Source organism: Pseudophryne corroboree, chromosome 7, assembly GCF_028390025.1.
Source record: "Pseudophryne corroboree isolate aPseCor3 chromosome 7, aPseCor3.hap2, whole genome shotgun sequence".
NCBI classification, from domain to species: domain Eukaryota; kingdom Metazoa; phylum Chordata; class Amphibia; order Anura; family Myobatrachidae; genus Pseudophryne; species Pseudophryne corroboree.
The window spans coordinates 351,719,216-351,745,244 of record NC_086450.1 but is presented as its reverse complement, the minus strand read 5'-3'; positions in this window follow the sequence as shown (position 1 = coordinate 351,745,244).

The window sequence follows — 26,029 nt, the reverse complement described above, 5'->3', positions numbered from 1 at the left end:
CTCTCATCCCAACTCCTCCCTCCAAAGATTGACTCTTAGATGAACATGACTTTCTTCATTTATCTCATCAGGGGCGATGATTAGGTGGGTAACTTTTACTGTTCTGATACTTGTGAGGCCCCTCACTATAGATTATGGTGGCAGATTATGTCCCTTCTGCTTCTTCACAAAATATTTGTCGCTAACCCTGTCATCATGAAACATTCCTATTCTGCAACAGGTTATGGACCCAGAAACCCTTATGTGAGACAGGTCTGATGTTCCTTCTGCCTGCAGTCACCAGTGAAAGTATCTCCTCCTCAGACGTCAGAATAATCAACCACAGGAGCAGCTTATAACAAGATCTTAGTTCCATTCCTCCGGAACTTTCCAGATGATTTCCATTAGGGTTCAGCACAAGATCCAGCCAGCTTTAAGAACAGCTGATCTCGAAGATAAATGAGATAGGACTCACACATCATGTACGAACTCCAGTTGTTCAAAGCCGAGGATATGTCTCTACTTATAGAAGATATTGCCAAGGCGAAGAAGGGAGACATCAACAAAAGTATGTTTCCAGATGCATCTATCAAAACAGATGTGCCGTTGATACCCGTAGTCACATACGACAGTAATCTGTCAACAACTCGACCTAATACTCCCGAACTAGACGACAATCTGTTAACCGATGGCTCTGGAAGTGAGAGCGAAGACACAGAGAAAGAACCAACGCACAAGCAGAGTGTAAACCTGACACAAAAGGAGTCGAAGAATGAAACTGACTGGCGCCCAGACACAAGAACCTTATTTACCCCTGGATAACTGAAAACTGCAACAACTCCTATGGAACGTACAAGCCTTTGGAGTATTCCGGATTTCCGTGAAGGTCCGTTATCTGCCCTTACCACAAACATACAAGAAGCCTTAACATCACACATCAAAAGCAAGAGCACAAACTCCCACAGAATCAGTGATTAAGACTTTGGGCTAGAACATGTTTGAGAAATTAGACAGTGAGCTACTCTGGCATCAGTATCTAAACGGCACAAAGAGATAGAATCTCGGATAAACGTCGAAATGATGAGATACGAAGTTGACAACAAGATCTCATGCTCTGCAGCAGATAGCAGGGTTACTGAGATCGCCCGGTCATACATAGTCGCTACAGGGGCCCAGCAAATTATAGGAGATATGATACACAACAAGCAGTTTGAGATTGATGACCTGCGAGCAGAGAAGACAATCTTGAGAGAAATCTCTAAGCAGAAAAGTTCAATAGAGGGTCTCTCGAAACAGCTGACCTCTGTAACAGGTCTCGTCACTCAACTTCTTTCAAAAGATAAGACAAAAACCATTATGGTAAGAGACCTGCACAAGTTCCAACTAGGACAGATGAGAATCCTATTGGTGTCTCAGGAGTGGGAGCCCATGTTCAAGCAATAACATCCCGCCAACAAGAAATGAAGGACAAAAGACCTAAGGAATTTGGGATAAATAAGATGGATTTTGATGCCAAAAAAGCTCAAGCTCTTCGTCTTATTATTAGGCTCATATTGCCTGCAAAAGAGGCAGAAGAATTTATAAAGATGGTAAGGGGCGTCCATGACGGCGTTGACGTAGAGAATATTGTCTCATCAGCTGAGTTCAAAGCTGAAGAATTAAACACGAAATACACCAACACACACCAACTTTCACTTCACCAAGGAAACCAAATGTCACAATCGTCAACCCCCCACAACATCAACACAAAACACACTATCACCAAAAGAGCAGAGCAAATAATCACAACCAGCCAGATCACCGCAAAACATCCCAATACAGGAAATCAATCCAGCCAAAGGACACCCGCTCATGAAGGCCAAAGTCCAACCAATCACCATCGAGCAATGGCGACTTTGCACACCCCAAGCTCACGTCACCTCACACAGGTCAAAACCCGTTTATGGTTAATAAGTCTCAGTTTTTAATAATTGTGTTAGATTATTAACATTACAGAATATGTTATGTATACAACTAGTAAAAAAAAAAAAAAGAAGAACAGCTGATCTCTATGTGGCAGCCCAAGTTAGATCAAGAAAAAAGAAAAAAAAAATATTCTGGGAAAATCCTCATATTGCTGCACATATTGGAAAGGGGGGGGGGGGGGGGGGGGGGGCTTGCCTGTCCATAGCAATTGGATACAATAGAAACAAAGACCATACAAGCGCAACAGGAAGGAACTAATTAAGCTTGTCGATTCATCAGAGGAAACGACCAGCGGGACAGGTTAAGAAATGCGTTATATGCATGACTTTTTTAGAGTTAGATTTGGGTGTGGTGTGTTCAATCTGCAATCTAAATTGCAGTGTAAAAATAAAGCAGCCAGTATTTACCCTGCACAGAAACAAAATAACCTACCCAAATCTAACTCTTTCTGCACATGTTATATCTGCCCCCCCTGCAGTGCACATGGTTTTGCCCAACTGCTAACAAAATTCCTGCTGCGATCAACTCAGAATTACCCCCATTGTTTTAGACAGTTTCTGCTTTGCTGCATCCTGCAATTGTGGTACCAGCTACCAATGCAGGTACAGATGGAGCCATGCCCAATTCACTTGAATGGAGAGCGTCTCCATCTGGGCGGGCCGTGCGCCCGGACAGAGACACTCAGAATGGGAGCATCTCTGTGCACTCCCAGCGTGACTAGGTGGACGGATCACCTAGTCATGCCGGGAGTGCATGCCTGCGATGGAGCCGCGTCAGATGAGCGCGGCTCCATCTGTAGACAACTTTCAGTGTAATACTAGATGTTGGTGAACTACAAGCCACAAGATGTCCTCAAATCTCTCAGGAGATGCTGCATACTTGCCTCCTTTCCCTACTCTGGAAGAAGGCAAAAAAGATGCAGCTGACCACCTAATATACCTTTTTTTAAGGTCCATACACACTTGGCGATGCACGCGTCGTTAACGACTTCCCTTTAACTTCCCTTGAACAGCTGAGCAAACGACATGACCATACACACTAGCCGATTGCCAACGACCATTCATCGTTGAAGCATCCAAGCTGGACAGCTTATTTAAATAAAGGGCTGGAAACAGGGCTGCCATCTGGCTGTAGCATAGACACAGGGCTGGCATAAATAGTGGAGAGTGGGCAGGACCACTGGAGGGGATAAATATCATTGGCCATTTTAAAATCTATGCATTTATGCTGTTTGGCTAGTTTGGTTTGGTTTATACCAGCTGAATGCTCTCATACATTGCTATTTTAGCTGTACTTTGATTTTGCCTTATAACAAAGTGTGAATAAAATACCTAACAATTAATATTCATACATCCTAGATCTGAATGAATGAAATATTCTTATTAAATACTTTGTTCTTTACATAGTTGAATGTGCGGACAACAAAATCACACAAAAATTATCAATGGAAATCAAATTCATTAACCCATGGAGGTCTGAATTTGGAGTCACACTTTTATGTAATGTCCTTAAAACAAGTCAAAATGAGGCTCAGTAGTGTGTGTGGCCTCCACGTGCCTGTATGACCTCCCTACAATGCCTGGGCATGCTCCTGATGAGGTGGCGGATGGTCTCCTGAGGGATCTCCTCCCAGACCTGGACTAAAGCATGGTGGATTGAGATAGACATGATGTCCCAGATGTGCTCAATTGGATTCAGGTCTGGGGAACGGGCGGGCAAGTCCATAGCATCAATGCCTTTGTCTTGCAGGAACTGCTGACACACTCCAGCCACATGAGGTCTAGCATTATCTTGCATTAGGAGGAACCCAGGGCCAACCGCACCAGCATATGGTCTCACAAGGGGTCTGAGGATCTCATCTCGGTACCTAATGGCAGTCAGGCTACCTCTGGCGAGCACATGGAGGGCTGTGCGGCCCCCCAAAGAAATGCCACCCCACACCATTACTGACCCACTGCCAAGCCGGTCATGCTGGAGGATGTTGCAGGCAGCAGATCGTTCTCCTTGGCGCCTCCAGACTCTGTCACGTCTGTCACATGTGCTCAGTGAGAACCTGCTTTCATCTGTGAAGAGCACAGGGCACCAGTGGCGAATTTGCCAATCTTGGTGTTCTCTGGCAAATGCCAAACGTCCTGCACGGTGTTGGGCTGTAAGCACAACCCCCACCTGTGGACGTCGGGCCCTCATACCACCCTCATGGAGTCTATTTCTGATCGTTTGAGTAGACACATGCACAGTTGTGGCTTGCTGGGGGTCATTTTGCAGGGCTCTGGCAGTGCTCCTCCTGTTCCTCCTTGCACAAAGGCGGAGGTGGCGGTCCTGCTGCTGGGTTGTTGCCCTCCTACGGCCTCCTCCACGTCTCCTGATGTACTGGCCTGTCTCCTGGTAGCGCCTCCATGCTCTGGACACTACGCTGACAGACACAGCAAACCTTCTTGCCACAGCTCCAATTGATGTGCCATCCTGGATGAGCTGCACTACCTGAGCCACTTGTGTGGGTTGTAGACTCCGTTTCATGCTACCACTAGAGTGAAAGCACCGCCAGCTTTCAAAAGTGACCAAAACATCAGCCAGAAAGCATAGGAGCTGAGAAGTGGTCTGTGGTCACCACCTGCAGAACAACTCCTTTATTGGGGGTGTCTTGCTAATTGCCCATAATTTCCACCTGTTGTCTATTCCATTTGCACAACAGCATGTGAAATTGATTGTCAATCAGTGTTGCTTCCTAAGTTGACAGTTTGATTTCACAGAAGTGTGATTGACTTGGAGTTACATTGTGTTGTTTAAGTGTTCCCTTTATTTTTTTGAGCAATGTATCTAAAAATTATAAACAAGATTTGATTTATTGGACCTTCAGCCATATCATATTTTTTTATTGCGCAAGAGGGCATCTGTTAGAGTTTTGTGGTTACTGGCACTTGGTATTTCCAGTGCTGGTTTTTTTGACTTGATAACCCCAAGTCAAATACTCTCCTGCAGCATATTGAATTTATTATAGATTATTGGTACACGATCACCAGGTTACGGTGGTGATAGATTAGCGCCTGGTTTCAGTTTGTTTTTACGGTTATAACAAAGTGTGCTTACATCTTTATTTGGTGATGGATCCCTTTCATTACAAAGTGATGATAGCAGTTGCTGGAGTCGCATTGGCCCTCATTCCGAGTTGATCGCAGAGATTCATCGCATCGCAAACGGCCCGAAAACAAGTAAACGCGCATGCGCAAAAGCGTAAATACGCATGCGCGAGCAGAGCGATACGACACTTGTGCAGAAATACAACAAAGAAAACTGCTCGTAACACAGAAACGAAAATGGGGAGTGGCGAAGGCGTGACAGAGGCGCGACTTCGCATTCTGACGACATGGGCGTGAAAGTGGGCGTCTAGTAGTGATGGGTAGTTCATGAATGATTAGTTCAAAATGAACTAATCTTTAAAGTGAACTAGTTCGTTCAGTTCACAGCTTTGGCAAAGATTAGTTCATCAGGAAGGAGGAGTCAGACACATACAGAATAGAGCCAGCAGCTGCATTAGGCTTCTCACTGTCTCATTCACTGGATTTTCACTGCCTGAATCTGATACTGTGAAATGAAAGTTAAAAGTACAACATAGCCCAGCAATACAGATCTAATAAAAAAATAGCATCTGCACTGCCTAGCCAAAGTCTCTGTGTGTCTGTGAGTGTGAGTGAGCATGTGTGGTCATGCTACTCACCTTTCTGTGATACAATCACTGTCCTATTAGTGCAGATGTCCAAACACTTGCTGCTACTTCTGGTACTACTGGCTCCTGTGCATACTGCTGTACTAAATCTTCTGCTGGGTGTTGTAGAGGTGCAGCAGCACTGTTGTTATTCAGCTCTCAGCCTCTCACTCAGCAATACTCTCATGAGTCAGTACATCTCTGCTGCCACAGGGGTCACTGCTGTGCTCAGACATGGAGTGGACTCACTCTGTGGAACTGATTGAACTGCATTGTCCTGATGACTCACACGAGTCACTCTCCTTGCAAGTAGTTCAGTAGTTCAGTAGTTCAGTCAGTGATTCATTACAGTTCACTGATCAGTTCACTGACTCAATGACTCATACAGCCATACGAGTCAGTACAGTACTTCTAAGCTACCATGTGTGGCACTGCTGTGCTCAGGCATATGCTATGGAGCTGATCCTGAACTGCATATGGGTGTGGTTCATCAAATCGACAGTGTCTAGGTCGACAATGTTTAGGTCGACCACTATAGGTCGACAGTCACTAGGTCCACATGGATGGAAGGTCGACAGGGTTTCTAGGTCCACATGTGCTAGGTCGACAGGTGTAAAGGTCGACATGAGTTGTTGTTTTTTTTTGGGTGTCGTTTTCTTCATAGAGTGACCGGTATCCCAAATTAGTGCACCGCGTCCCCTCGCATGGCTCGCTTCGCTCGCCAGTCGCCATGCTTCGGGCATGGTGCCTTCGCTCCGCTACCGCTTCGCTCGGCACACTTTACCGTTCCAGTCGTAGTCCACGTGGATCGTTAAGTATGAAAAAATTCAAAAAAAGAAAAAAAATGTGAAAAACTCATGTCGACCTAGCACATGTCGACCTAGAAACCCGGTCGACATTCCATCCATGTCGACCTAGTGACTGTCGACCTATAGTGGTCGACCTAAGCATTGTCGACCTAGACACTGTCGATCTTCAGACCGTATCCCACTGCATATAGCCATGATTAATTCACCTAGCATATTGGGTGGTCACAAGGTACACTGTCACTCCCAATCAGCCAAAGACACAGTTCTGAGTGCTGCATGCTATCCTGTAAGACACAGTTCTGAGTGCTACATGTTATCCTGTAGGGTCTGATTACTCCACACAAGACATAGGGGGATATGTATGTCTGTCTAATTTTTCAACCTGGTACAATATTTTCTTTTAATTCAACTTGAAATACTTAGAAATATGATGGTACATATACTTAGGTAGTTCTATAGAAGTGGAGATGTTGCCCATAGCAACAAATCAGTATGTGTGTGTGTGTGTGTGTGACACAGAGAGAGTGAATACTGAATACTTATGAGTCAGTTTACCTCAGCTGCCACAGGGGTCACTGCTGTGCTCATGGAGTCAGTGGACTCTGTGGAACTGATTGAACTGCATTGTCCTGATGACTCACACGAGTCACTCTCCTTGCAAGTAGTTCAGTAGTTCAGTAGTTCAGTCAGTGATTCATTACAGTTCACTGATCAGTTCACTGACTCAATGACTCATACAGCCATACGAGTCAGTACAGTACTTCTAAGCTACCATGTGTGGCACTGCTGTGCTCAGGCATATGCATTGTATGGAGCTGATACTGAACTGCATATAGCCATGATTCATTCCCCCAGTATATTAAGTGACCAGCTACACTCCCGATCAGCTAAAGACACAGTGCTGAGTGCTGCATGCTATCCTGTAGGTGTAGGGTATGATTACTCCACACAAAACACGGGGATATGTACTATGAACCTTCAAGTGACATAAAGTAGAGCAGTTGCCCATAGCAACCAATCAGCTTCTGTCACTTTATATACTGTTGAAGATAAATGACAGAAGCTGATTGGTTACTTTGCAACATCTCCACTTTATCTCTCTAAGGTCTGTTACATTGGGGCAAAGGGACTATTTTTTCTTTTAATTACTGTGTTTTAAAAGCAGAAAAAAATTTTCTTTTAATTACTGTATTTTAAAAGCAGAAAAAACTAAAAGTGACTTATGACATTACTCTGGATTTGGGTCTTTTACTTGCATATTATGAAGTAAAAAGGAGTACCAACAATGGGATTAATATTGCAGAGATACATGGTTGCTATATAACTTATTGCTTTTCTTAAAAATAAAAAAAATCTGACATTTTAAACATATCTGATCATTTGAAAGAGATTATAACTCCTACAATGAGCTAGTATTAGAAATACCTACACTCTGTGTAATAGTCTCTAGACTAGTTCTAAATCTAATCACTCCTTTCAGTCTCAGAGTCAGTGAGTGAAACGATGAACTAAATGAACTAGATGAACTAATCTTCTGAACTAATCTTTTCAGTGAACTAGATCATAATGAACTAATCACCATACTGAACTAGATTTCCCATCACTAGCGTCTAGTGTGGGAGTATGCAACTAGCAGTAGGCGTGTTTTTCGCAAAACTGCTTTTTCGCAATGAAACTTAACATAGCAAAGCCTCGCTATCTTGCTGCAGCAGCCGAGTAGGTCTGCAGTTACTCTGCATTTGCGAACTAGTGTTACAAGTGTGTATGCACTAATTACCAGTTAATTGGAGAGCACATTCATCTGTTGTCCAATTACTTGCTAAACACTGCTCTGCTGAAGTACTTCAAACAGTAATTCTAAGCACCTATAAATCTGTCACGCTGCCAAATATGGCTTTTATTTTTGTTCAAGTTTTGTTTTTTAAAAATTATGTTAAGTGCATTCTTTAATGTTTTAAATACTACAAAATGCAAACAACTGAAATTAACCAAACTTATAAACTACATCAGCAACATCTAAACTACATAAAATGTTACCTTTGTATATCCCAAATATCAGGACCAACATACACTTAACATAAAACTTTTATATTTGTTTTGAATATCTGTCAAGGTTTAAATTTCTGTCCTGTTGCCCATAGTAATCCCAAACCTGAGTTGTGTCTTTTTTTGTAATATGGCAATTAAAGTGTGTTGCAAGTCAAACCTGTTGCATTTTTCAAGATGCAATTTTTTTTTGTTTTTGTTTTTTAAATTTTCCTGTTCCCCAAGTGTCTATATGCTTTGCTAAACTTTCAAGGACTAAGATGAACATAATGCATTAACTTAAATAAAGGACACTTTTTTTTTTAACAATAATTTATTACTACTGTAATATATTTTGAGATCAAAACAACATGGCTACAGGTGAGTATCACAGGCAAAGATGGACCAAGCAGCAAGCAGATGGCATTGACACAAATGACATAGCAGAACTCAGTACCAGGGAAACTCCAGCTTCTGACAAAATAATATTTTTATTTTTTTTAAATAATATGGTGTAAACACCCTGCCAGACAAATATATTTGGGGAACTGAGAAAGATTCATGAGCCACCACACACACACACACAACAATACACAGCACACTAGGATGAGGAAGATGGCTCTGGTGTACTTGGAAAAAAGCTCACAGGCTACAAATATCTCAAAAAACAAATACATTTCACTAAGAGGGAGTTAGCCATTCTGGCCACACAAGCCTACACAAAAAATACATAGAGACAACATGTAAAACATGGGTGCTGCCCATCTGGAGAGACATCACTTTCTTCTTTTTTTCCCCGCCTGATGCTGTTCTTCTTGGCTCGGTCTGCGGAGCGACCTTCGTGGGCCCTGCCCAGTGGGATCTTCTTCCTGGGCAGGGGCAGGGGAGGGAGCCGATGTGGCTGGCTCTCTGCCACTGTGGGCAATGGAGACAGCGATGGCCTGGAGCCCTTGCAAGATGTTATTTGCAAGGCTTTGGAATGAGGAGGCAAGTTGATCTTGTCCCTGCCTGATCTCTGCCAGACCTTGGCAGAGTTGAGCCACACCTTGCTCCACACTGGTTCTGTGCTCAGTGAGCCGGTCAGCTATCTGGCTTACCTCCCGGATCATCCTGTCCTGAAATGCATTTAGGCTCTCACCATACCTAGCAATTTCAAGCAGGATCTCCGGGATAGCAGAGGGTTGGGTGGGGGGGCCAGTTGGAACCTGGATAGGTGGGATTTGGGGTCCCACACTACCCGAGCCACTAGGTCCCTCCACCTCAGCCTCAGAGCCACATAACCCTCCTGTGACTCGACCTGATCACCCCCCTGTGCTGTGTTATGTGCAAAGCAAATAGAAGAATGTGTGGGAAAAAGAGTAGAAAAAAATAATGAGACTTTTGTATTTTACAAAAAATCCAAAATCAAATATGTGTGTAAACTTACCTGGCAAGTCATGTGCCATCAGGATTTCAGGCAGGTCCGTGTCCATATGAGACACTCCTTGCCCCTCCTCATAACTCACAGAGTCCATTGCTATCTCCTCCAACTCTGTATACTCCACAGCGACAGCTGGTCCTCCACCTGTAGCCCTTGAGGCATTCCACTCCGCAGCCCTCTTGCCCTTCAGGCGGGATTTGAAGTCGGCCCAACTACATATGTTTTGAAAAATAGGGGCAAGGTAGAGTATTAATATTTTTGGTAATAATATATAGGACACATGTTCTGCTTTTGTTTGCTATACACAACATCACATGTAACTACCTTTTGAAGACTACTTAGCACAGATAATGGACTGCCAAGATGCACTTACCGTCGTCTAACTTCCTGTGATGTTCGGACGATAGAGCCAACTTTATTCACAGAATGAGTGATGTTCCTCCAGATGCGTTCTTTCGTAGCAGCACCCATGTTTTTCGGTCCTCTATGTATTTTTGACATGGCCTGCGTGACCAAAACACGCAACTCCCTCTTAGTGAATGCTGGCTACCTTTTTTTACGTCTTGAAGTAGCCTGTGAGCTTTGTTCCTGTTGCTCCTCACCATCTTCCTCGTCACTAGCAGCTTCTGTATGTTGTTGTTGTGTGGCTAATGCTGAATCTCCCTCAGTTTGCCCAGTATGTGTGTCTGGAAGGGTAACCCCACTTAACTGTTGGGTATCAGAAGCTGGAATGTCTCTAGTACTGAGTCCTGCTTCTTCAGAATCCGCAGAGGCGGATTCCAGCATTCGCCGCTGCAATGCGATATGTCTTTGTGCCAATTCTGCCTGCTGCCGCTGCAAGCGGTCCATCTCTGCTGCTAAAAACTCACGAGTAGCCATGTTGGTAATGACATATTTGTACGCACAGGTGTGTAAGTTTTTATAGGTACGTGCACAGCGTAAATTCACACAGGTGTAAATTATGCTAATAGTGTGACTGATTGTACTGCTTATTTAAGGGCCTGGTTTGCAAGCTGTGTGAGTGGGTGTATGATGAAAGTAGCTGGTGTGTTTTGTCAGAGAAGGTGGTCGTCTTTTGTACTTTGCAGAGTGAGTATTTTTTGCATTGTCAAGCATACAGATGTCCGTTTATTAGCTTATAGCATGTAGAGCGTAGTGCACTTTTTTTGCGAAGTTTCGTTTGTGAGTATTCCTACATTAGTCATTTGTAAAGGCAAGTATGTTTGGTGGTGCAATGGAGATGGGTTTCTGTATTTGGGAGGATATATGTTTGTTATTTAAATGGATTAGTATGCCATATTTTTTTTTTTAACCTGTACTTTACAGTGTGTATGTTATATTTGTTAGCAAGTTTTTTTGTGCTATTAGCCTCCTTGTGTGTCTCTTGTAGGTGTCAGTTATTTGGAGAAAGTATCCTTATTTTGTTTGTGGGCAATTAGCCATTTTTATTTTTGGAATTATCTGCAGCAAGTGACTTGCCATTTATTGAGCAGGTAAGTACCCTATCCCTGTGTGTCCTTGAGTATGTGTGTGTAAAAAGTGTGTATCTTATGTTTTTTGGCACATTAATGTTTTTTTTAAATTTGATCTTGGATGTTTCCAAGTTTTTATTATGCTCAAAGTAGGGCTGTTCTTGGCTGTAATAGCTACTAAAGGGATCCCTTTTTTAATATTTAGGATCTAATTATAAAACTCAGTTACATTATTCATACTTAGTTGTTATAATATATATTGTTGCTGTTATTATATGGGTATGTTTGTAATCTTTCAAACTTTTGTAATTGTGATGTTAACCTATGTTTGAAATACTTAGCTAATTTTTTTTATTCACTTTTGTTTCCAATTTTGAAATTTTGTCCCTTCATTTATTCCTGAAGAAATGTCGTATGCTCCTGCAGTAAGTTAACACCCATACACTTTGACTTTGATTATGGATGACAATGTGTGTTTTGAATTTATGTTTTTTTTTAAATATTCTTACCTTCATTTTAAGTTGGTGATGTCGATTTTTGTGGCTGCTGAAGCCCTCCCACCCCAACCCACGGAACCACTCCCACCCCAACCGCTGCCAGCCCTCCAACCGCAACCGGCTCCTCATCAACCAAGGCAACGGAGGCGTGCTAGGCCACCAATTTTCCGTACCCGTGTCCTCCTTTTTGGGATGCCTGATGATGTGGTTTTGCGAAGATACAGGCTGCCACCTCATCTAATCCTAGACACTCTCTCCATAATAGAGAGTGATCTTGAACCTTCAATTCGGTATCCTACAGCAATAACACCGTTGACACAATTCCTTGCTGTGTTACATTTTGTTGCCACTGGTTCATACCAGCATGTGGTGGGAGATCTGGTTGGCATGTCGCAGGGCCAGTTCAGTAAGGTCCTACGGCGTGTCAGCCAGGCTTTCATCAAGCGTGTTAAGCAATTTATTGCTATGCCTTTGGATGTTGGTGCCCTAGATGTGGTGAAGCGGCAATTTGAGGAAGGTGATAGTCGCTTCCCACATGTTATTGGGGTTGTGGATGGCACACATGTAGCTATTGTGCCACCAAGACATAATGAAGAAATTTATAGAAACAGGAAACTGTTTCATTCTCTGAATGTAATGGTTGTTTGTGGGCCATCCCTCCAGATCCTGTCCCTGAATGCAAAGTTCCCGGGGAACTCCCATGATGCCTATGTAATTAGACAATCAGGGATATGGCAGAGATTAAGATCGAGGCAAGGACAAGACATGTGGTTATTGGGCGATTTTTTTTTTTTTCAATTTTTATCACACTAATATTTTTCAAATATAATATTATAATTAAAATATTTTCTTCTCATCAAACAGGAGATCGTGGATATCCTTGCACCCCCTGGCTCATGACTCCTTACCGTAAGCCCAGGCCAGGACCACAGACGGCATTTAACTCCGCGCTTACTGCCACTAGACAGCTGGTGGAACGCACAATTGGTGTCCTTAAAGGACGCTTTCGTGTGCTCCACCGCACTGGTGGCGACATCATGTATTCGCCGGAGATGGCAAGTAAAATAGTGGTCCTGTGCGCTATCCTCCATAACATCGCTGTAAGGAGTCGCGTGGAGCTTCCTCAAACAGAGGAATTGCCTGATGAGGAGCCAGGGGTTGGGCGGAGATACGGTGGGGGGAGTGTTTCCCGGAGGGGCAGTGAAGTAAGGGCACGCATTGTGCAAGAATATTTCAGGTATAGTTTATATTATTTTATACATTTTTAAGATAGAAAATCACTGTCTGTTTGTGTTAATTTTGCTATGATGTCATTAAGGTAGCTATTGAAAGCTCATTGTGTAATTGTTTTGGTGTGTGTGAATATATTCTTATTTGTTTATGTAAATATTCTAACATGTTAACCTTACAATGTGTTTTTTCTTTCTTTTTTTTTTAAGTTGGTACAAATTTTTATACAAAAATTTTTAATTTCCATTTCTGTTTTCTTGAAATCAAACATATAATACTAAATGTTGAACACTTTGTGACTGTGCAGCTGATTGCTCATACAAAAAGTGGTGAGTACACTGGTTTTTTTATTGTTATCATAAAAGTGTGTGTAATTGGTGCGTTTATTGTCATACACTTCCGCGACTGCGTATTACCGCTCTAGCGAACACCCCTCTACTCTTCACAGCACTGCAGCCAGCAATAAAGTTTTGTCAATGCACACATCAATAAAGTTTATTTAGATGACAGCATATATTTTCGACCAATCACATGCCAACACACACTATAAATATATGCCCAAATAAGGAAAACGCCATTGCCATGATGCGTGCAGCACCTTTTACCAGGCGGGAGCTCCGCGTACTGGTAGCGGTGATGGACCGCCGCGTAGGCCGCTTTATCCCAAATCGGGTTAAGCGCGAGGCCTACGCGGAGGTCCGCCACCTACTGAGGACTTGCATCCGCAGCAGGCGGACCATCATCCAACTTGAGAGGAGATGGAGTGATCTCCGCAGGAGGACTCCTGAACTGTTGGCGGAGCTCCGCCAGCAAATACGCCAACTACGTGCACGCAGTAAGTTACATTACATAACACAGAGATTATTAGCATACACTGTGCAAATTTACACTGAGTGATAGTATGTAAATTGCCACACTGACCGAACTAGTTTAATAAATATGACAGTGTGTGTGGTTAGGGCAAGCAGTACTGACTGTAGCAAAGTGATTCTAAACAAGTGCATGTTGTCCTGAATTGCTACACAGGCTGGAAACTGTACCAAATAACTTGATCAGTGGTGTCAATATAATAAGGTGGGTTGAATAGAGATCTGGTGATGTTGCCTATACCAATCAATATGACTCAATGGAATAGATTCAGTAATGAGCTTCAAAAATGTTATGTATAATCAGATTGGTTGCTATGGACAACATCAACAGATTTAATTTTTTACAAAAATATAAATTGTTAGCCCTGTGTCTTTTACATGGGACAGAACAGTGTAATTGTCAAATGGTGTTTATTAAATTTGACATGCAACACAAAATATAATACATATATCATTCTAGGACCACCACAACGGCAAGCTGCTGCAGGGAGGCAAGATCAGGCCCCTTCTCAGTCCCCCTCGCCTTCCCAGTCCCCCTCCGCTTCCCAGTCCCCCTCAGCTTCCCAGTCCCCTTCTCAGCCCACCTCTCCTTCTCCTTCTGTGCCCCCTTCTCCTCCTTCCCAGTCCCCTTCTTCTCCTTCTGTGCCCCCTTCTCCTCCTTCCCAGTCCCCTTCTCCTTCTGTGCCCCCTTCTCCTCCTTCCCAGTCCCCTTCTCCTTCTGTGCCCCCTTCTCCTTCTGTGCCCCCCTTCTCCTCCTTCCCAGTCCCCTTCTCCTTCTGTGCCCCCTTCTCCTCCTTCTGTGCCCCCTTCTCCTCCTTCCCAGTCCCCTTCTCCTTCTGTGCCCCCTTCTCCTCCTTCCCAGTCCCCTTCTCCTTCTGTGCCCCCTTCTCCTCCTTCCCAGTCCCCTTCTCCTTCCAACTCCCCTTCTCAGCCCCCCTCACCCTCTATTGGCCAAACACTCTCTCCGCCCCCCTCGCCCTCTCAATCAGACCCACCCTCTGAAATAACATCCCCAATCCCTCCTCCTTCCCCCATCCAGCCTCCTTCCCCCATCCAGCCGCCTTCCACCATCCAGTGAATGGGCAGAAGAAGCCCCTGAAGGAATTAGTGGGGTTCATCATGTTGCAGAGGAAAGTGTTTTAACATTTTAAAAATAATGATTACCTACTTACACTTACAATGTCAAAACATGCACTGTTGTACTGTTGGAAATCTTGTACCAATGAAAAATATTTGTGTTATTATTCATGGTCTACATGTTGCCTTGAAATTTTTGTGAGTGTCATTATATGTAGTGTTTATGTGTGCAATGTTTTGTGTGTCCACTCTAGGTCGACACTCATTAGTTCGACAGGGTTGCCAGGACAACATGGTTTATATGTGCTCGGTTTTCAGGCTAACATTTATACCTGAGTGGAGTTTAGTATGTTGTTAGTCTTTTACACTTGTGCCTGTGTATTCATATTGTTTGCACTTTCAAATCACATGCTTCACTTTGTTAGCCAGCCTAACAACACAATGATTTGTGGTGTGAAAGTTAGACTCACAAAATGCTTATTGTATTTATCCAAACCTGTTTGACATTATTTAGTAAGGTCGGCTTTCAGGGAGTGTGGGCATGCTAGGATATGTTGTCCTTCTGAAGATGTTGATATGCAGTGTGATGATGCAGGGCCAAACACCCAAAAATTGAATTCTCTTCACTCCAGATGTGAATGAATGCCAACATGGTGTAACATTTACTAAGATGGTAGTTCTCTTTAACATGGGATGTTGCCCATAGCAACCAATAAGATTATACTTGTAATTTTTTTGACCACTTCTACAAGATATGTATAATTTGATTGGTTGCTATGGTCAACGTCCCATCTTAAATAGAACTCCCGTAGTAGTAAATGTACCCCATGGTGTGGTACACTTTCTTTAAATAAACAAAAAAACATTGCTGAGCAGGCTTGTGTGTTGTTCTGCTACTGATTTATCCTTAAAACAGCCATGATGTAGTCACTTAGGCATTAAAGCAGGCCTGTCCAAACTGCGGCCCTCCAGCTGCTGAGAAACTACACATCCCAGCATGCCCTGACACAGTTTTGCATTCTCTGACCCCAAAACTGTGTCAAGGCATGCTGGTATATGTAGTTTCACAACAGCTGGAGGGCCTCAGTTTGGACATGCCTGCATTAAAGTGTGCTTTGTGCCCTGCTTGTATAATAGGTAATGTGAGTAAGTTAGTAATGTTTTCTTTGACTCTTCTTTTCAGATGCTGCAGTTGGAGATCCCACCAGTTTGCCTGCACTTTTAGTACGCCTAAAAGCCAATTTAAGGGCTGTAATTGCCGACATAGAGGCAATCGAAAAAAAATTATAATTTTCTAATTTTCATTTTGTTCTCATTTTAATCTCTTTAAAATGAAAAAAATAAAAAAAAACAATAAAAATTGTTGAAGTTAAGTGGGTGTTGTGTTTATTTATGCTATAAAAGGAACAGCACATTGGCGTGCAGAAATTGGTGACCTTAAACAGTTCACACATCTTACTTAAGATTAAATTCTTAAAAATACAACACCAAACATTATTTTAAAAAAACACGTTAGGAGGTTATGGATTCTAAATACATGAAAACACATTTATTCACACACTACACATATACACAATACTTCAAACATTTGCATTAGACCAGGAAAATTTCCCATATCTATATTTGTAAATTTTCAACATCAATGTTTATGGCCAATTATGGCTACAAAGTGTTCTTCTGGTATTCTTTGGAGACTTAATTGGTCAGGGCCAGTCATTAATTACACTAATTGGTTTCGTAATTGAGGAGGGCTTGTGGACTTTTAACAGAAAGGTGTAATTCCACTGAATAGGGAAAAAAAACCATTGTGGAGCGTTTGTCCGCAAAAGTGTGCACTTTTAAGATGGATGTGTAAATCTACTAAAACTTTGGATTTTTACGATGAAGTATGTGTTAATGCGATGGTTTCGCATTGCTGCGATGGTTTCGCATTGCTGCGATGTCATTTCGCGTATGCCCACTTTGTGTAATACTGCGTACGAATTAGCAAAAATACGTTGGGGGCGGAATTTCGCAATTTTGCCACATGTTCGCAATTTTGCACATACCTTGTGCGAACGAAAAAAATAGCGAACAACTCGGAATGACCCCCATTGTTAGCTGAGGGAGAGGTTGCAGAAACAGAGAAGGCTTCACTCTTGCTGGTCAAAGCAGTGGCTTTTGCGGAGGGATTCACTCTCTCACATGGTGCTTCTTTCTGATATCCTCCGCGAGAACCCAGATGACTTCCGAAACTTCTTGCGCATGGATGATGCCACATTCACGGAGTTGTTGGGTCTGGTGAGGCCTAAAATCCAAAGGCAGGATACAAAGCTGCGCAGGGCAATACCTGCTCAGGAAAGGCTTATCGCAACCCTTCGATCCTGGCAGGTCTTTGCAGGACTTGAAATTCTGGGTTATCATCTCACCACAGGCTTTGGAGGTCATAATTCCACAGACCTGCAAAGCTATATACTCCGTCCTTAGGCAGCAGTACTTTAAGGTAATAACATTTTACTATATGTTTGCCCCGCAAACCTAATTTGCTGCTCCCCTTTATAAGGTGTCTCTCCCCCCCCCCCCCCCCCCCTATAATATACTGTCAGACTTAAGATTGTTGTAGCCTGATGCATTTTACTTAAACACCCTACTCATTGAGCTATTTGTCCCTGGGCAGAAACTGATAGCTTTTAGATTTTATTTAGAATGTAAAGAATTTAAAAATATTGTAATTGTGCAGTTCTATGTAGTGTACAGTCACACATCCAATAGCCACTCGCTACATAGAACTGCACAACTGCAATGCTGCTCATAGTTACACAAGGAACATGCTGAAACTAAAACAGTCTACATTAACTAGTTTATTACATTTACCAACCTTTTTATGAAAGGAGAAATAGCTCAATGAATAGGTAGTCTGAGTGCAAGGTCACAGACAATGAGTTAGAATCCTGGGTATGTTTGCATGTATGTCGAATATATATCAAGGATTAAATTCATGTATTCATTTTTTATTTGCTATTTTTTTCTGTGGTTGCCCTCAACTGAGGAGGACTGGCTTAATATTGCTGCTGATTTTAATGAACGGTGGAATTTCCCCAACTGTGGAGGAGCCATAGACGGGAAGCACATCCGGATAATCCCACCTGTGAATTCTGGGATTCTTGTATCACAACTACAAGGGTTACTTTAGTATTGTGATGATGGCCATAGTTAATGCAAACTACAATATCCTGTACATGGACGTTGGAAAAAATGGCCGTGCATCTGATGGGGGGTCCTTTAAGGACACCCTATTTTATGAGAGACTCATATCAAGAAGCCTCAAACTTCCACCTGCCTCACACTGCACAAATGGCTTGAATTTTGTATTTGTTGCCGATGAGGCTTTTTCTTTGCATGAGCATGTTATGAAACCTTATCCTAAAAGAGGATTAACAACAGAGAGGAGGGTATACAATTATCGTCTTTCAAGGGCACGCAGGTCACTAGAGAATGCCTTTGGTATTTTAAGTAATAGGTTCCGTATTTTCCACACTGCAATAAACTTGAGTAGATAAAATGAATTGGGTGGTGTTAGCATGTTGCGCCATGCTCAATCTACTTAGGAAAAAGAACATGCCACCTCACAACCCAGCACGGCCAGAGCCTACAGAAATTGTAAGCAATACTTGTTTCACACCTGTATGTAGACCAGAAGCTACAGTAGAGAACCCTACAGATGCGAAAAGGGTCAGGGTAGAATACCTGGCCTATTTCAATGGAGATGGGGCAGTGGATTGGCAGGATGAAATGATATAATATAGGCCAGGTTAAAATCTTTAATTCTTCTTTTACACCTGCTGTTATTGTATTGGTAATTAATTAACTTTTGAAATTTATTCTGATTTTTCACATTTGAAATTGTGTGTTTTATTATTCAATAAAATTACTTTGTTTCCATCTACTGCTTTGCATGTGTCATTGGTTGGCTTATAACATGATAGGTACAAGCATTTAACATTGCGTGTGTTAGGATTCATTACGGTCAGTCGGGATGAAGGTTGTTAAAATAAGATTTTACTCACCGGTAAATCTATTTCTCGTAGTCCGTAGTGGATGCTGGGGACTCTGTAAGGACCATGGGGAATAGCGGCTCTGCAGGAGACTGGGCACAACTAAAGAAAGCTTTAGCTCCCACTAAGACCCTCCTCCAGACCTCAGTTAGGATACTGTGCCCGGAAGAGCTGACACAATAAGGAAGGATTTTGAATCCCGGGTAAGACTCATACCAGCCACACCAATCACACCGTATAACTCGTGATACTATACCCAGTTAACAGTATGATTACAACTGAGCCTCTCAACAGATGGCTCAACAATAACCCTTTAGTTAGGCAATAACTATATACAAGTATTGCAGACAATCCGCACTTGGGATGGGCGCCCAGCATCCACTACGGACTACGAGAAATAGATTTACCGGTGAGTAAAATCTTATTTTCTCTAACGTTTTAAGTGGATGCTGGGGACTCCGTAAGGACCATGGGGATTATACCAAAGCTCCCAAACGGGCGGGAGAGTGCGGATGACTCTGCAGCACCGAATGAGCAAACTCTAGGTCCTCCCCAGCCAGAGTATCAAACTTGTAGACTCGTGCAAGAATGTTTGAACCCGACCAAGTAACAGCTCGGCAAATTTGTAAAGCCGAGACCCCTCGGGCAGCCGCCCAAGAAGAGCCCACTTTCCTCGTGGAATGGGCTTTCACAGATTTAGGGTGCGGCAGTCCAGCCGCAGAATGTGCAAGTTGAATCGTGCTACAGATCCAGCGAGCAATAGTCTGCTTAGAAGCAGGAGCACCCAGCTTGTTGGGTGCATACAGGATAAATAGCGAGTCAGTTTTCCTGACTCCAGCCGTCCTGGAAACATATACTTTTCAGGGCCCTGACTACGTCCAGAAACTTGGAATCCTCCAAGTCCCAAGTAGCCGCAGGCACCACAATAGGTTGGTTCACATGAAAAACTACTACCACCTGAGGAAGGCATTGGGAACGAGTCCTCAATTCCGCCTTATCCATATAAAATACAGATAAGGGCTTTTGCATGACAAAGCCGCCAATTCTGACACACGCCTGGCCGACGCCAAGGCCCACAGCATGACCACTTTCCACGTGAGGTATTGTAGCTCCACGGATTTAAGTGGCTCAACTCAATGCGACTTCAGGAAATCCAACACTACGTTGAGATCCCACGGTGCCACTGGAGGCACAAACGGGGGCTGACCATGCAGCACTCCCTTAACAAAAGTCTGAACTTCAGGCAGTGAAGCCAGTTATATTTTGGAAGAAAATCGATAGAGCCGAAATCTGGACCTTAATGGAACCCAATTTTAGGCCCATAGTCACCTCTGACTTGTAGGAAGTGCAGAAATCGACCTAGCTGAAATTTCTCCTTTGGGGCCTTACTGGCCTCACAGCACGCAACATATTTCCGCCATATGCGGTGATAATGGTTTGCGTTCACTTCTTTCCTAGCTTTAAAATAGCGTAGGGATAACTTCCTCCGGAATGCCCTTTTCCTTCAGGATCCGGCGTTCAACCGCCATGCCGTCAAACGCAGCCGCGGTACGTCTTGGAACAGACAGGCCCCCTGCTGCAGCAGGTCCTGTCTGAGCGGCAGAGGCCATGGGTCCTCCGAGATCATTTCTTGGAGTTCTGGGTACCAAGCTCTTCTTGGCCACCCGGAACAATGAGTATAGTTCTTACTCCTCTCCTTCTTATTATTCTCATTACCCTGGGTATGAGAGGCAGAGAAGGGAACACATACACCGACTGGTACACCCACGGTGTTACCAGAGCGTCCACAGCTATCGCCTGAGGGTCCCTTGACCTGGCGCAATATCTTTGTAGCTTTTTGTTGAGGCGGGACGCCATCCTGTCCACCTGTGGCCTTTCCCAACGGTGTACAATCATTTGGAAGACTTCTGGATGAAGTCCCCACTCTCCCGGGTGGAGGTCGTGTCTGCTGAGAAAGTCTGCTTCTCAGTTGTCCACTCCGGGAATGAACACTGCTGACAGTGCTAACACATGATTTTCCGCCCATCGGAGAATCCTTGTGGCTTCTGCCAACGCCATCCTGCTTCTTGTGCCGCCCTGTCGGTTTACATGAGCGACCGCCGTGATGTTGTCTGACTGGATCAGCACCGGCCGGTGTTGAAGCAGGGGTCTAGCCTGACTTAGGGCATTGTAAATGGCCCATAGTTCCAGAACATTTATGTGTAGGGAAGTCTCCTGACTTTTCCATAGGCCTTGGAAGTTTCTTCCCTGTGTGACTGTCCCCCAGCCTTGAAGGCTGGCATCCGTGGTCACCAGGACCCAGTCCTGTATGTCGAATCTGCGGCCCCCTAGAAGATGAGCACTCTGCAGTCACCACCACAGCGACACCCTGGCCCTTGGAGACAGGGTTATCCGCCGATGCATCTGAGGATGCGACCCGGACCACTTGTCCAACAGATCCCACTGGAAGATCCTTGCATGGGACCTGGCGAATGGAAATTCTTCGTAAGAAGCTACCATCTTTCCCAAGGCTCGCGTGCATTGATGCACCGACACCTGTATTTGTATTAGGAGGTCTCCGTCTAGAGACGCCAACTCCTTGGACTTCTCCTCCGGGAGAAACCCTTTTTATCCTGTTCTGTGTCCAGAACCATACCCAGGAACAGTAGACGCGTCGTAGGAACCAGCTGCGACTTTGGAATATTCAGAATCCAGCCGTGCTGTTGTAGCACTTCCCGAGATAGTGCTACTCCGACGAACAACTGCTCCATGGACCTCGCCTTTATAAGGAGATCGTCCAAGTACGGGATAAGTACTTCGGCCATTACCTTGGTAAATACCCTCGGTGCCGGGGACAGACCAACGGCAACGTCTGTAATTGGTAATGACAATCCTGTACCACAATTTTGAGGAACACCTGGTGAAGAGGGTAAATAGGGACATGCAGGTAAGCATCCTTGATGTCCAGTGATACCCTGAAATTTTCCAGGCTTGCAATAATCGCCCTGAGCGATTCCATTTTGAACTTGAACCTTCGTATATAAGTGTTCAAGGATTTCAATTTTAGAATGGGTCTCACCGAACCGTCTGGTTTCGGTACCACAACCTTTTGGAATAGTAACCCCGGCCTTGTTGAAGGAGGGGTACCTTGATTTCACCTGCTGGAAGTACAGCTTGTGAATTGCCGCCAGTACTACCTTTCTCCGAGGGCAGCAGGCAAGGCTGATGTGAGGCAACGGCGAGGGGGAGTCGCCTCGAACTCCAGTCTGCATCCCTGTGATACTACTTGCAGAACCTAGGGATCCACCTGTGGGCAAGCCCACTGGTCCCTGCAGTTCCCGAGACGCGCGCCCACCGCACCTGTCTCCACCTGTGGAGTCCCAGCGTCATGCGGTGGACTCAGAGGAAGCGAGGGAAAATATTTGATCCTGGGAACTGGCTGACTGGTGCAGCTTTTCCTTCTTCCCTTGTCTCTGTGCAGAAAGGAAGCGCCTTTGACCCGCTTGCTTTTCTGAAGCCGAAAGGACTGTACCTGAAAATACGGTGCTTTCTTAGGCTTTTGTGAGAAACCTGAGGTAAAAAAATTTCTTCCCAGCTGTTGCTGTGGATACGAGGTCCCAGAGACCATCCCCAAACAATTCCTCACCCTTATAAGGCAGAATCTCCATGTGCCTTTTAAAGGCAGCATCACCTGTCCACTGCCGGGTTTCTAATACCCTCCTGGCAGAATGGACATTGCATTAATTTTCTATGCCAGCCGGCAAATATCCCTCTGTGCATCCTTTATATATAAGACAACGTCTTAAATATGCTCAATGTTAGCAAAATATTATCCCTGTCTTAGCGTATTAATATTATCTGACAGGGTATCAGACCACGCTGCAGCAGCACTATTTATGCTGAGGCAATTGCAGGTTTCAGTATATAACCTGAGTGTGTAAATACAGACTTCAGGATCGCCTCCTGCTTTTTATCAGCAGGTTCCTTCAAGGTGGCCGTATCCTAAGACGGCAGTGCCACCTTTTGACAAACGTGTGAGCGCCTTATCCACCCTAAGGGATATCTCCCAACGTGACCTATCCTCTGGCGGGAAAAGGTACGCCATCAGTAACTTTTTAGAAATTACCAGTTTCTTATCGGGGGAAACCACGCTCTTTACACACTTCATTCATTCATCTGATGGGGGAACAAAACACTGGCTGCTTTTTCTCCCCAAAAATAAAACCCCTTTTATGTGGTACTTGGGTTCATGTCAGAAAATGCGTAACACATTTTTCATTGCCGAGATCATGTAACGGATGTTCCTAGTGAATTGTGTATATGTCTCAACCTCGTCGACACTGGAGTCAGACTCCGTGTCGACATCTGTGTCTGCCATCTGAGGTAACGGGCGTTTTTTGAGCCCCTGATGGCCTTTGAGACGCCTGGGCAGGCGCGGGCTGAGAAGCCGGCTGTCCCACAGCTGTTACGTCATCCAGCCTTTTATGTAAGGAGTTGACACTGTCGGTTAATACCTTCCACCTATCCATCCACTCTGGTGTCGGCCCCACAGGGGGCGACATCCCATTTATCGGCCTCTGCTCCGCCTCCACGTAACCTTCCTCATCCAACATGTCGACACAGCCGTACCGACACACCGCACACACACAGGGAATGCTCTGACTGAGGACAGGACCCCACAAAGTCCTTTAGGGAGACCGAGAGAGAGTATGCCAGCACACACCAGAGCGCTATATAATGCAGGGATTAACCCTATAACTGAGTGATTTTTCCCTAAATAGCTGCTTGTATACATATATTGCGCCTAAATTTAGTGCCCCCCCCTCTCTTTTTAACCCTTTGAGCCTGAAAACTACAGGGGAGAGCCTGGGGAGCTGTCTTCCAGCTGCACTGTGAAGAGAAAATGGCGCCAGTGTGCTGAGGGAGAAGCCCCGCCCCTTTTTCGGCTGACTTTCTCCCGCTTTTTCTGGAATACTGGCAGGGGTAATTTTACATCTATATAGCCTCTAGGACTATATATGATGTAGATTTGCCAGCCAAGGTGTCATATATTGCCCTCAGGGCGCCCCCCCCAGCGCCCTGCACCCATCAGTGACCGGAGTGTGAGGTGTACATGAGGAGCAATGGCGCACAGCTGCAGTGCTGTGCGCTACCTTGGTGAAGACCGAAGTCTTCTGCCGCCGATTTTCCGGACTCTTCTGGCTCTGTAAGGGGGACGGCGGCGCAGCTCCGGGAACGAACACCAAGGTTGGGTCCTGCGGTCGATCCCTCTGGAGCTAATGGTGTTCAGTAGCCTAAGAAGCCCAAACTACCACCTGTTAGGTAGGTTCGCTTCTTCTCCCCTTAGTCCCTCGCTGCAGTGAGTCTGTTGCCAGCAGATCTCACTGTAAAATAAAAAACCTAAATATACTTTCTTTCTAGGAGCTCAGGAGAGCCCCTAGTGTGCATCCAGCTCAGCCGGGCACAAAAATCTAACTGAGGTCTGGAGGAGGGTCTTAGTGGGAGGAGCCAGTGCACACCAGGTAGTCCTAAAGCTTTCTTTAGTTGTGCCCAGTCTCCTGCGGAGCCGCTATTCCCCATGGTCCTTACGGAGTCCCCAGCATCCACTTAGGATGTTAGAGAAAATACTGTCAGCAGCATCCCACCTGCCTGAATGAAACACTGCGTGTATTGTGGCTGCCTGTGCTCAACACAGGATCACCACATCCCCATATAGTGGTAAACATGTCAGTTTACCATTCACATGGTAAACACATCCGTTTACCATGTGAATTTTTTTTTTTAAACAAACAGATGGCTCAGGCACCATGTTGTCTTGTCTTAATAGAAAATGTACCACTTCACCCATAAAATCATAATTTATACCCCTAGATGCCCCACTCCAACACCCCCACACAATCACACTGTAGCCCTAGACATGGTGCAAATTAACACTCAACGCTTTGTTGTTTTTAAATAAATTTTAAAAAATAACCTTTCTGGACTGGATTTATTGAACATACCAGCCAGCTGAGTGCCTCTGGGGCAAAGAATATGTCAATAGGGATGCCTAACAAAAAAGGCAAACCAGGAGCATGTAGAGTACAGTAAAGGCCAAACCAGTGAAGCGACATCCATAGGGTCAAGAATAGAAAACATTTTACAAACAGTGACCAATATAAGAACACAAGAGTTCACAAGTCTCAACATCCAGTAACAGAGTCCAAACGAAGTTTGAGACCATCACCGTGGCACTCTTTCCTACTCATGGACACCCTGGAACAAGAACCCAAGGGGTCGCACACAACAAATTTCTGAAGTCCAAATAACCGGAAAATAAAAATCACATATTGGAAAAAAAAAAAAACGAATCATCTTGGAGAGTGTCCTGTGCACTTATCCAAGCAAGCAGAGTGGGTAGCACTCGAGACATTGGGAATGGTGGAAGGTGGTGGAGGGGCCCGCAAAAAAGTATGGGAGGGGTGGCTGATGCAGAGGAGGATTTGGTGTGGGGGATGCGACGGATAGGATGAGATAGTCATCGTGACTGGGGGAGTGGGCCAAAGCAATGTATGTGATGGCAGTATGAGGAGCTCAGGCAATTGGTCATTTTGTGCACATACTAGCGCACTAGCGCATCATATACAATGCTTCAGAAACGCTGTCATTGGGAGGGTTCCAGCGACTGCATTTCACAGGCAATATTCATCCCGAAAATCATTTGTTCATCCGTGGGCCTATGAAGAATCTCCTCCACATGGTTCAGAAATTGATGTGTACGTGCCTCTCCAGAACTGAAGTCCGCGGTCCCACCCGACGTCTCCTGGTTGGTGGCTGAGGTGGCACGGGTTCAACCTCAATGACTTTCAGGTCTGCATGCTCAGTGATGGGAGGGTTGCCTTCAGTCGCCAAGGGTGAAAGCTGTAATTGAACCAAAGAATTTGTACCATTAGCAGTTTTCTTTAAAAGAATGGAAAAACAATAAAGAAAA